Here is an 11,284-nt window from a genome sequence, read left to right as displayed (position 1 = left end):
GCCATGTTACTGTATATTATGAAAACACCTGATCTCAGCCAGTTGTCCTTTCTAATCATCACTTGAAACCAATTATCAATGTTCTTGGGAAGTGGAATACATGCAAATTACATGTGGAGTTGCAAGCTTTTCATCAGCCCCATTTCTTATCCTTTTGCCTTTATAGTAGCAGGCAGTGAAAAAACAAATGTAGCTTTTCAGTGTACTTCCATGTTCAGGAAAGATGGCAATTCTCATTGCTAAATCCATTGAATACTTAGTCTACCATTGAATGTTTCTCTGTTTTCTCTAGTCTAGAGTCACCATGCCTGCAAAAGCTAAGAAACATGGCAATATCGCTAACTGCAACACAGAGATAGGAAAAGATGAATACATGGATGTCATATCTTTTGTAGAGCTTTTAAGGAACAGAAGACCCTAACCCTTGGCCCATAGAACTTCCTCCTGATAAAAAAAAACCCTCTGTTGATCATTCAAATAGGGCAGGTAGGCAGGATTTGTGTTCAGCACAAACTAGGCTATAAAGATCTTGCACAACATGGATCTCAACCAAAGCAGGACACAAGAAATAATGGTGGTGTGCCCAAAGTTTGAGTTTGGATATAAAATAGGGATGCACATTCTTCCTAACAGAAGTGCTCTGCTGCAGAACAAGCAGAAATTCACCAGGTTTGGCTTTTTCCTGGAAAAGATGGAGAAAACTGAATCGGTTGAATTTCTGACAGCCATAAGGCTCATAATGGCACCATGTTTTACTCAGAAGGAAGGTGGCAATCCTAAAGGAAACTATACCTCATGGAAAGGAATAGTAATAGTTTAATTCAGCCTTCCCCAACCTGTTACTCTCTAGATGTTTTGGAAATCAACTCCTGTCTGCCCCAGCCATGGCCAATGGTCAGGAATGCTGGATGTTGTTGCCCAAAATATCTGGAGGTCATCAGGTTGGAGAAGTCCGGTTTAGTTGATGAGACAACGATCCATATATTGAGGGGAAAAAAGTTAGTCTAAATCAGGGGTAGGCAACCTAGGACCCTCTAGATGTTTTTCTTCACAATTCCCATACTTCCTGGCATTGCTATATTGGTTTGGGGTTGTGGGAGTTGTTGACCAGGTTGCCCATCCTTGGTCTAAATAGTGGCTTGCAAACTTTCTTTGGCAAAGCCTCGTAACTGCCTGCCAAGGAAGCCAGCATGACTGCTGTGGAACACCTTTGCAGAAATGCATTGGAGAGGATTCTGAGATGTGCTTTACCATGCACAAAATCCACAGGAAGCACTTGTAAAAGAGATGAGTTGTTATCATTGTCCCTTGTGAACTGTCACTGGGCAGTGCAGAGGTGGCAGGACGCATGCCTTGCCGCTGCTATCTTCTGATTAACCTCAGCAGCCCCCAGATGTCAATTTGAAAACTATGAGCCCAAAGAAAAGATATGTGTAATAAGCAATGGTTCCATATATTAGACACTGATCTAGCAAAGAGCTATATTGCTGAGACACTTGGCTGGATTACTGGCCTTCATTTCTGTAACCTTCTAATTCCTTTGTGGAAGCGGGGAGGCAAATGGAACATTTTTCATACAAAACGGATTATGAAAATGCCCAGAGATTCATTTCCTTTCCTGGTTAATAGAAGGCACATCAACAACTCAATTTGTTTTAGGGTTTAAAAAGCTGTAATATTTCTATGCATGCCTAGCAGTCCCATTGAACTCAGTGAAATTTACTTCCAGCTAAAAATATTTAGGATTATAGCTGATTTAATATTGACTGCTAAAATAATGTTATCCAGAATATCATGACTGCAATGAATACTAGTTCCATTATTTACCACTAAACAAATATTTATTTTAAATTATTCTTAATTGTGAAAAAGAGTCTTTTGCTAGGTCATAGCAACTATTCCTTGTGGTTTCCTTGCTTGCTTTACAAATGTCTTTGCTTTAGCTAATTTACCTTGTCTAACAAGAGAGAATGACTACCTCTCTCTCTCTCTCTCTCTCTCTCTCTCTCCCCACGTTTCTTTGTAAAATTGCCCCAGCCAATACTAAACTATATCTCTGAAAAGAGCATGCACAGCTAGCAGTAAGCATGTTTAAGTGTAACTGTTTTCAATAAGGGAGATTTTGTGGGATTTAAGTCCGAGTAAACATGCATACGATTGTGCTGTGAAGCACATGCTTTTACCCTCCTAGTGAAATCATTAGGGCTTTGGCTGGATCATACCCTAAATATTTTGTAATGGTATACATGAACATTGTGCCATCCATTATTCTTGCTGCCATTTCTTCATAAATGCATTATTATATCTGCTACATAATGGATGATTTTGATTCCACATCCTACATTTTTATACAATGTATAATGAGGAAAATGCTGCTGGATCAGACCAAGGGGTTTATCTAAAGTCCAGCTGCCTGTTTCCATCATTATCCAACCAGATGGACCTGGGAAGCTCCCCAAACAGAGAATGATACCAATAGTACTTCATCCCCTTGTTTTCCTGTTGTCAGAATTGTGTCGATGTTGTATAATGGCAGTATTTTTTTTTAAAAAAACCCACTAACTGCCAAAAAGCACAATCCTGTCACATTTACTTAGAAGTAAATCAGATTAATCTCTCGATAGGCTTGCACCCTCAGACTGTTGAGTCATGCTGCTGGATCCTGTCTATCAAGGGTGGGGAATGCCCAACCTTCCAGATGTTGTTGGACTGCACCTCCCATTAATCCTAACCCACATAGCCAACAGGGATGGGTGATGGAAGTGGCAGTCCAACAACATCTGAAAGGCCACACATTCTCCATGCTTGCTATATATGTTTAGTGTGATAAGTCCCACTTGAGTTCACTAGGGCTTTAATGAAGAAGTCCTACAATTCCCAGCCAGAATGATTGGGTGAAGGGATATTGGGAGTTGCAGGACGTTTTCTGCCTAGACGTGCATAAAACTGCACTCCTAATGTTTTTTATATGGTTTCATTGCTTTTTAGCTTTTATATATTATTTTATTTGTATTGTTGCACACCACCTTGGTGATAACTGTGGAAAAGTGGTATATAAATATACATTTAATGTAATACATGCATGTCTATTCAAAAGTGAGCCCCATTAATTACAATGGGGCTTACTCCCAGGTAAGTAGGTATAGGATTGCAGTCCTGGTTAATACATCCATGACAGCACAGATCGTGCTATAATTGTAGCATAAATCTTTCCACACAGCCTCCGAAATATGATCTGACCCCTCAATATGAGCAGTCAGAGACCCAGTTCTTGTGACCTTTTCCAATTTTTATGATAGAGAAGAAGAATTATATATCCTGAATGCTTCTGTGGAACAGACCATGACATGATAGTCTTGCGGGGTTGGGGTGGGGGAATGATATGTAGACAATAGCCAGTTGTGGATGTCTAGAGCATTCTCTAGGGGAGGGGGAGGGAAAAGGTACAGATATTTTGGATTTCAACTACAGAAGCCCCTGCAGGTACAGCCAATGGTCCAGAATGCTGGCAGTTGGTCGAAAACAACTGTAGATCTACTTTCTACTTGTCCATGATGGTGCCATTCTAGAGGAACAAAAACAGTCACGGTTAGAAAGCCAGGGAAGGCCTTGGACCATAGACAGGCTCTCTTTGCCCAGTGCTGTATTATTCCTCCCCTTATTCTCCACTGTCATCACATTCCAACAAAATGCTGGAAAAGCATGATAGAAACAGACAACTGGCTTTTCTGCATAAGGCTAAATTTACACAAGGTCTGTTCACGTTTCCCCAATGTGTCAAACGATTGTTTGTTCTGAAGGTGTCGAGGCTTAGCAGTTTTGATGAGGATCTGTCTTGCCCTGCCTGTGGTTTAGCTTCTAGTTGCTGCAGTGGTGTTGTGTAACTTTACTGCTAGCTTATTCTGGAATATGATTCCATGGAAGTATTCATATTTCAGCTTGAGGCTCTGTGCTAAATCTGCTATAAAACATTGATTTATTAACTGAAAATTGCAGCCATTTGGATGAACTCTGAAAACGAAATGGAAAGGCAGGGAGGCTGTTCCGCATGCCTTTTTGTTTAGTTTGCTGCCCTCTGTAGCACACAGTATAAACTCAATGGAAAATTTCTTGCTCTTCCTATCAACTTCCTTGACACGCCTGGTTCCAACAGTCTCATGGGCAAAGGGGCTATGGAAAAGTGTTTGCCATTTCTCAGAGTTCTCCATCTCCCAGGGTCACTAGTCCCTCCTGAAGATCATTAGGAAAGAAATTGGACCAAAGGCACTTTGATCTGGTTTCACTGAATTTTAGCCATGTAGACAAATGTTTGGCAACATTTGGAGCATCATCACACAGGGGAAAATTGCATTTCCTTACCGCCGCTTCTCCGCCCGTGCATTTGTCCCCCATTACTTTCTCTTTCAAAAGAGGAAGTAAACAATGTTGGTTGTTGGTTGTTTTATGATGGTTTTAATTTTTGTGAACCGCCCAGAGAGCTTCGGCTATTGGGCGGTATAAAAATGTAATAAATAAATAAATAAATAAATAAATAAACGTGCACAGGGCCCATTCAGTGGGCCGTTTTGATCGTGCTGCTTCTCCTGCACACAGCAGGACATAGCGGCCACTTCTGTCTCAAAAAATAAGTTGGACTTATTGGGGTGGGGGGTTATCACACAAAGAAGGCTAGAAGGGGCAGGAAGCATGCAGCATGCAGACGACATCATAAGAGGGACCTGCAATAATCCGTGAGTGTCCAGCAATGAGTGTGCAATAAAATGCTCATCTGATGGAGCTCTTGAACTGTATTTTACCACCACACATCTCCAAGGATGGAGATCTGTGTGATTTGCTCAGTTCTGTGTCAGCAGCAAGTCTTAGTTTTTAACTGAGAAAAAAAGGGAATGGAGAGGATGCTTCTAGAACCCCGACATCTAGTAAACAATGAAGGCACCCCAGGAATTGCAGTATATTTATTTACAGCAGTAAATTTACGAGCAAAGAAAACAATTACAGAAAGAGATGTTAACATCCCACAATTGGTTATGAACACACACACACACACACACACACACACACACACACTAATAGCCAAGATACTGACCCTGTTCAAATGACACATTAAGCCGTGGTGATTAAGCATTTTGAGCTAAACATTATGGCTTAGAGTGTTGTGTGAACTATTCCTAACCATGGTGGCTACATAACCACACTCACTAACCATTTGCTGTTGTCTGAACAGGCCCATTGACTGTGTTCACACAACATGATGGTTTATTTTCCAGAACAAACCATGATGGGTTAGTGTTTTGTCTGTGCGATGTTTCTCCTCCCCTCCCCACACAGTGGGTGATTTCTCCCTAATAAGCCATCCTGAGAACCCACGGTCTACAGTAAGGATTATTTTACCAATGGTGGGTTAGCGTGTTGTCTGTCATGCCAGCATGGGTAATGCAGATCACCTACATAGCTGTAGACTTGAGATTGCATGAGAAAGGGAAAGAGAGGGATACAACCTGTCCCCAAACAGCAAAAGACCACTAGCTCAACGTTTTCCAAGGGTTTCTTTTCCTAGCATCTCAAAGTTAATCCAGTTCCAGAAGTTTCCATCTCTTTGGAAAGTGAATGAGTATTTTCCCATTCAAGACCAGGCCGCCCCAAAATATTTTGCATTGGAACAAGGACCGCTCGCAATATTTTGCTGCTTGAAAATCCATCCCCCCTCCCTGCTACTGTAAGGACTGCAGCTAAGCTCAAAGGGAACAGCTAAATCTGAAGGGGGGGAAGATGATGTCATCAACCCTGCTAATCAGAAAGTGCCAGTGCTTTGACCCTGTGAGCTCCACTGCACCACTGTGCATGTGGCCCAATAAGCACACTCATGTGCATGCATACATACACCCACCTACACACACACACACACATCTTGTTTTGTCTTTTGCAGCAATTATATTTTTCAATGTATAAATCAGTTTCCTGGTTGTGGTGACAGTCTTATCAAATGTTTATGTTTCTTGCCAAAGTTGTATTTTTCTTTTAAAGTACCTTACATTTTCTCGCCGTGAACTTATTATGTACACATTGTAATTCATGGAGTGCTTCCTTTGTTTACCTGTACGGTGTTTTAACTGGCAATGCAAGTGAAATGGATGAGGTCTACCCAATGTACAGACGATGGAAGTTGAACCCCTGACATCCTGTGATCAGAAAACATTCCTGGGCGATTCATCTGACTTTAGCCATTTGTGCCAGACTTTTGTCGTACATCTGAAACATGTAACTAACAGAGAAGTGCCAACGAATCCAATCTATCAGTTCTGGGTCCTTTTCCTTGACGGCTTGTGGCGGTGGAGGGGGGGGAGAAAGAGAGGGGAATGACATGTTTCTTAGTCCATAAGTATTGTTCTGATTAGGAACATGCCATTCAAGGAAATGAAAGCACTTTGGTTGCCAAGCGTGTCCAAGAGCCGGCGCTTATTTTAGGCTGAGCAGAATCCTTTGTCTCGGTGTCAAAAGGAGAAGTGAATGCTAAGAGCGATGCCAGGCTCTCGCTGAAAGAAGTGTTTGTGGAATGCTGCGAAACGACAGGGAAAACATTCCGGCAGGGCCTGGGCAGCCACTTGAGCTTGTGGCGCTGCGAAATCCTGTCCTTTTGAACTAGTCATCTCACACAGCTTTCCCTGGGAACCCTAAACACAAGCGATTATGGCGAGGGCCTGGATCTTTGCCACTCAGCGCAGGTTATTCTTGGCAAGGACGATAAAGGCACTTGTTCCAAAGAAGGGGGGGGGGGATCTGACCATCAGTTTCCCTTGCCTTTTGTTGGGCCACTAAATCCTGCCAAAACTCACGTTGCAGGAAAGTGGGCTGGGAGGGGGGGAAACCCTACATTTAGGTTTTATTGTCGGCATCTATGGTTTTTAATTAATATTTAATTGTGTTTATATTTTTATAGTTTTTAATATTTTAACTGTTTTTATGTGTTTTATTGTTGTGAGGGCTTCTGCCCTGAAAGGCGGACAAATGTTTTAAATGAATAAAATAAAATAAATTTATCTGAGTTGATTTATGCTCATTTCTCTGTAGACTCTATGATTAATAGCAAAGATCAATGGTGCAGTGTCTGAAAGAGAAGAACAGTCCAATCCTGTTTGTGTTTACCTGGCAGAGTTAAAGCTTCATCCCACGTACCTGCTTCCCTTGGATTATCCCCGTAGTGCTAAGCTTTCGCAGTTGTTGTTGTTTTTGCTACCAGGCGACAGCAATCCTTTGCGTACCAGGAAGTGAGTTTAAGGGGGGAAATGTAAAAAAATCATAAAAAATCAACGGATGACCCAATTCAATTCAAATTTGGTGTGCTTAAAGCTCTCCCTAATATCTATTACTGTGCCAATTTTGGTGTCTTTATCTTTAAAGCTTACGCAGATGTAAGCATTTCTTTAAAATCCTGCTCCTGCGCCCCAGCGGCGGCTCGGAAGATAAGCTCAAAAAGTAGGGGCTAAATACAGCGAATCTTTTGGCTTTATTGCCCAATTAAGGCAGGATGCATGGGAGTACTTCACAATCAAAGCAGATTATAAGGTGGAAAACTCCTGAGTCCTTTGTATGCAATTTGCAGTGATTGCACAGTATAATGCTGGTGTGATAAAGCTCTTAGAACGGAACATTTTTCTGCCTGAGAGAAAGGACAAGATGGCACAAACACATCCACCTGCATTCCATGTACAGAAGCTGGCTGGACTGGCAGCTGAAGCTTACTTCAACATTGGCAACAGATCAGCTTTCCCCACTGCACCTGAGAGTAGCAGCCTACTTCAGAGGGCCTAACAGTGATGTACTATTCCATTTTTAAGTGCAGGCACTTATCATGACAGTCCTCCTAGCCCTGCCCCAAGGAAATTCCCCAAATTAGGCTGCTGTGTGGATCTACATCACCAAACCAGTTCTAGCAGTTTTCATCTCCACAGAAGCAAATTTGTGTAAAGCTTAATGGGTCTTAATTACCTATTCAAGACCAAGTCATCCCAAAATACTTTGCATTACAAAGGGGATAATATATTGTTGCTGGCAAAATTCATTTTCCCCTGGGTACTCTGAGGGTTGCAGCTAAGCTCAGAGGGAACAGAGAAGTCAGAGCGGGGTGGGGTGGAAGATGATGTCAGTGTCCCTGCTAATAAAAGGTGGCAGTGCTGCATCCTGGTGCACCTTGGCTCCACTACACCGCTGGGATTTAGGGCAGACCATGCAACACACCAATGTCCTCCAGCACCTTGGTGCTGCTCCTGCTTCCCCTTCCCAGCACCTGCCCTTGGAGGTGCTGTCTCACTCTGCCTAATGGTAGGGATGCCCTGGTTACTTGGCACTAAATCCCTATGTATTCAAAGGGCTTACTCACAAGTAAGGATGCATTTTGAAATTTGTATTTGATCGGCTGCATAAAATCAGGGGCAATCGAATCCTGAAAGGTGCAAATGTTTCAATAACCCTAACCATAATTTCTGTCATAGTTTAAACCAGAAAGATTAACATCTTCTTGGGTTAGTTTGTAGGTTTAGGAAAGGGGTACTCATCCTTTCTTTTGTCCTCATTACATTTTTACATATTTCTTCGCTTCTTTCTGTGTATCCTAAGGTCAATCCTCGTTACACATCAAAATGAAAACTTTGCAGAATGATACCACCTTTTACAACTGTTTCATGAGCCTTTGAGTTCATTTTTGCTCTTCTAAAGAATTATTTGACTGGTCTCACTTCATTTGCCTGCCTTGATTTTCTGGCAAATTGGGATGTGGTATCAGAACCTGATAGAAACATAAATCCCCATTTGTATATCAAAATGTCGCCTTTGATTTTGTTCAACTCAGGCAGATGTGAATGTTGCTCGCAAGATCAGAAAGAACTGAACTTCTGGACTAATCCCACAGAAATCAGCTTCATGATACCATAAAATATGGTACCAGTTTAAAAGTTGTTGTAATAATTTCATTTAAAATAGACAGACAGTGATTGGAGCAGTCTCTTTCAGTGCCAAAACCCCTCCTTCCCTTTCACAACCTCTTTGTTTCCCTGCAAACAAGGCAGTTGCTTTTCTGCTTCTTTCGTTGGGATTTGAAAATATTGAAGAAATTTCTCTGGGTGCAGGGCTTTCCGACTTACCTTATTGTAAGGTGGTGGCTGAGAGGTTCATATGTGCTCTTTCTTTTACCATTCCCCCCTGGTTCTGTCCTTGTAGACTCTCTGGTTGTTTGAGCTTCTTGGAAAGTCCAGTAGAGGCTTAATCGGCACTCTCTCCCTTGGGCCAGAAGAACATCAGAAGAGCCCTGCTGACTCAGACCAAGGGTCCATCTAGTCCAGCATTCTGTTCACACAGTGGCCAACCAGGCCACTGTCAACAAGGGACCCACAAGCAGGACAATGCTGCTGCCTGCTCAATGCCTGAAAGCTAAGAGAGGTGTTGTTGTTGTTGATGATGATGGTGTTGTTAAAAGGACTTAATAGCAACAAAGCAAAAGCAAAATGCTTCTCTCAGCTTTCATCCCTCTGAGCCCCCACTGTGCAGACACAGGCATGAGCTCCCAATCCAGAGACCCTGGTATGAACCCCCTCCCTTAGCCTACCAAGCTTCCCTCACACATCCCACCCCTGCAAAAGCCCAGACACCCATCCCTAGCACGAGTCTACCACCCACCCCCCAGCAGACCCAGTGGGAATCTACACTGATGTTATTCTAATGTTTTGAATGGGTTACTGTGATGCACAGTGTCACGTGACCCTGGGTCTCTAATGTTGTAAATAAGTTGCACTTACTGGTTCTATTTCGTTGTCCCCTTTCACTGTTGCTTAGTTGCAGCGCGGCTACTGATCCATGTGCCTCCTTCTACCGGTAATTTTCCTCTTCCTCTTCTCTGAGAGTAGCAGAGCTGCTGGGTTTGCTCTGCCCACTTCCTCTTCTCCTTCCTTCACCCCGTTTGCTATCTTATCTGCTATGGCAGATAAATCACACCAGCGTTATACTGTGCAATCACTGACAATTGCAAGCAAAGGACTCAGAAGTTTTCCACCTTAGAATCTACTTTGATTGTGAAGTACTCCCATGCATCCTGCCTTAATTGTGCTCCTTTTGCAAAAGATTCGCTCGAACCGCTGCTGTGGGCACAGGAGCAGGATTTTAAAGAAATGCTTACATCTGTGTAAGCTTTAAAGATAAAGACACCAAAATTGGCACAGTAATAGATATTAGGGAGAGCTTTAAACATACCAAATTTGAATCGAATTGGGTCATCCGTTGATTTTTTATGATTTTTTTAACATTCCCCCCTCTTTGCAAAGGAGCTGAGGAGCTCTCAAATCTCTTCCTGGTAAGCAAAGGATCGCTGTAGCTCCGTGCAGGAAAATTAACAAGGGGCTTTGCTCCCAGTCCAAAACTCTAACCAGCAGAGCTTAAATGGTGTGTTTGAAATAATCTCAACAGCTGGGGCTGCCAAAAACAGGCCTCCCCTTCTGCACTGCTAAAACTTTTCAGTGTGGTCACCCATCCAAACCCTGACTAGACCCAGACCATCTTAGCTTCAGCAAAGTGGCTGGCTCTTATGCATTCAAGCTATTCCCTAGGACTTGTATTAAGATGTTTTGGGAGGGAATTTGTGTGTGCTTATGACTATTGCTGGCTAGGAACGGGGCAGGAAGTGGGCAGAGCAAACCGAGTAGCTCTGCTTACTCTCAGAGAAGAGGAAGAATGGAAAGGATTGAATAATGTGTCCTGAAGTACCGTTGCAGCTAAACGTAAGTAACGCTAGTGTGCCCCGTTTTACAGAGAACCGATACAGAGAACCACGTTAGAAAGGGACACTAGCGATGTTATAAGACTAGTGTAGATCCGGCCCCAGGCATGAGTTCCTCCAATGCCACTAAGGGACCAGCACATGTGCAGCAAGTGATTAAGTATTTAGGCAAGATAAACATCTGGAGTCAAGCAACATATATTCAGACTAGTCATGCCAATTCATATGTGTTTTTGAAACGAAGGCCCGATCTACACCTCATGTCATTGGACTTGATGGCTTTATAGGCTCTACTATTCTATGATTCTATGATCATATCGCTATGATCCCATCATGGTGACACTATATCCATCTTTTGTATTTATTCCTCATTGCACACACAATGACATTTGTTGCGATATTTTGGATAATATGGAATAAAAAGCAGGAAATAATGCTAGAAAACGCAGTGTACAGAAGGCCTAATGTGCCTCAACAGTTAACAGTGAACCTCAGTACCAATAAAAAGCGCTAGTGTAGATC

Source organism: Elgaria multicarinata, chromosome 3, assembly GCF_023053635.1.
Source record: "Elgaria multicarinata webbii isolate HBS135686 ecotype San Diego chromosome 3, rElgMul1.1.pri, whole genome shotgun sequence".
NCBI lineage: Eukaryota > Metazoa > Chordata > Lepidosauria > Squamata > Anguidae > Elgaria > Elgaria multicarinata.
The sequence above is the reverse complement of the archived record's forward strand: the minus strand, read 5'-3'. Positions refer to the sequence as shown.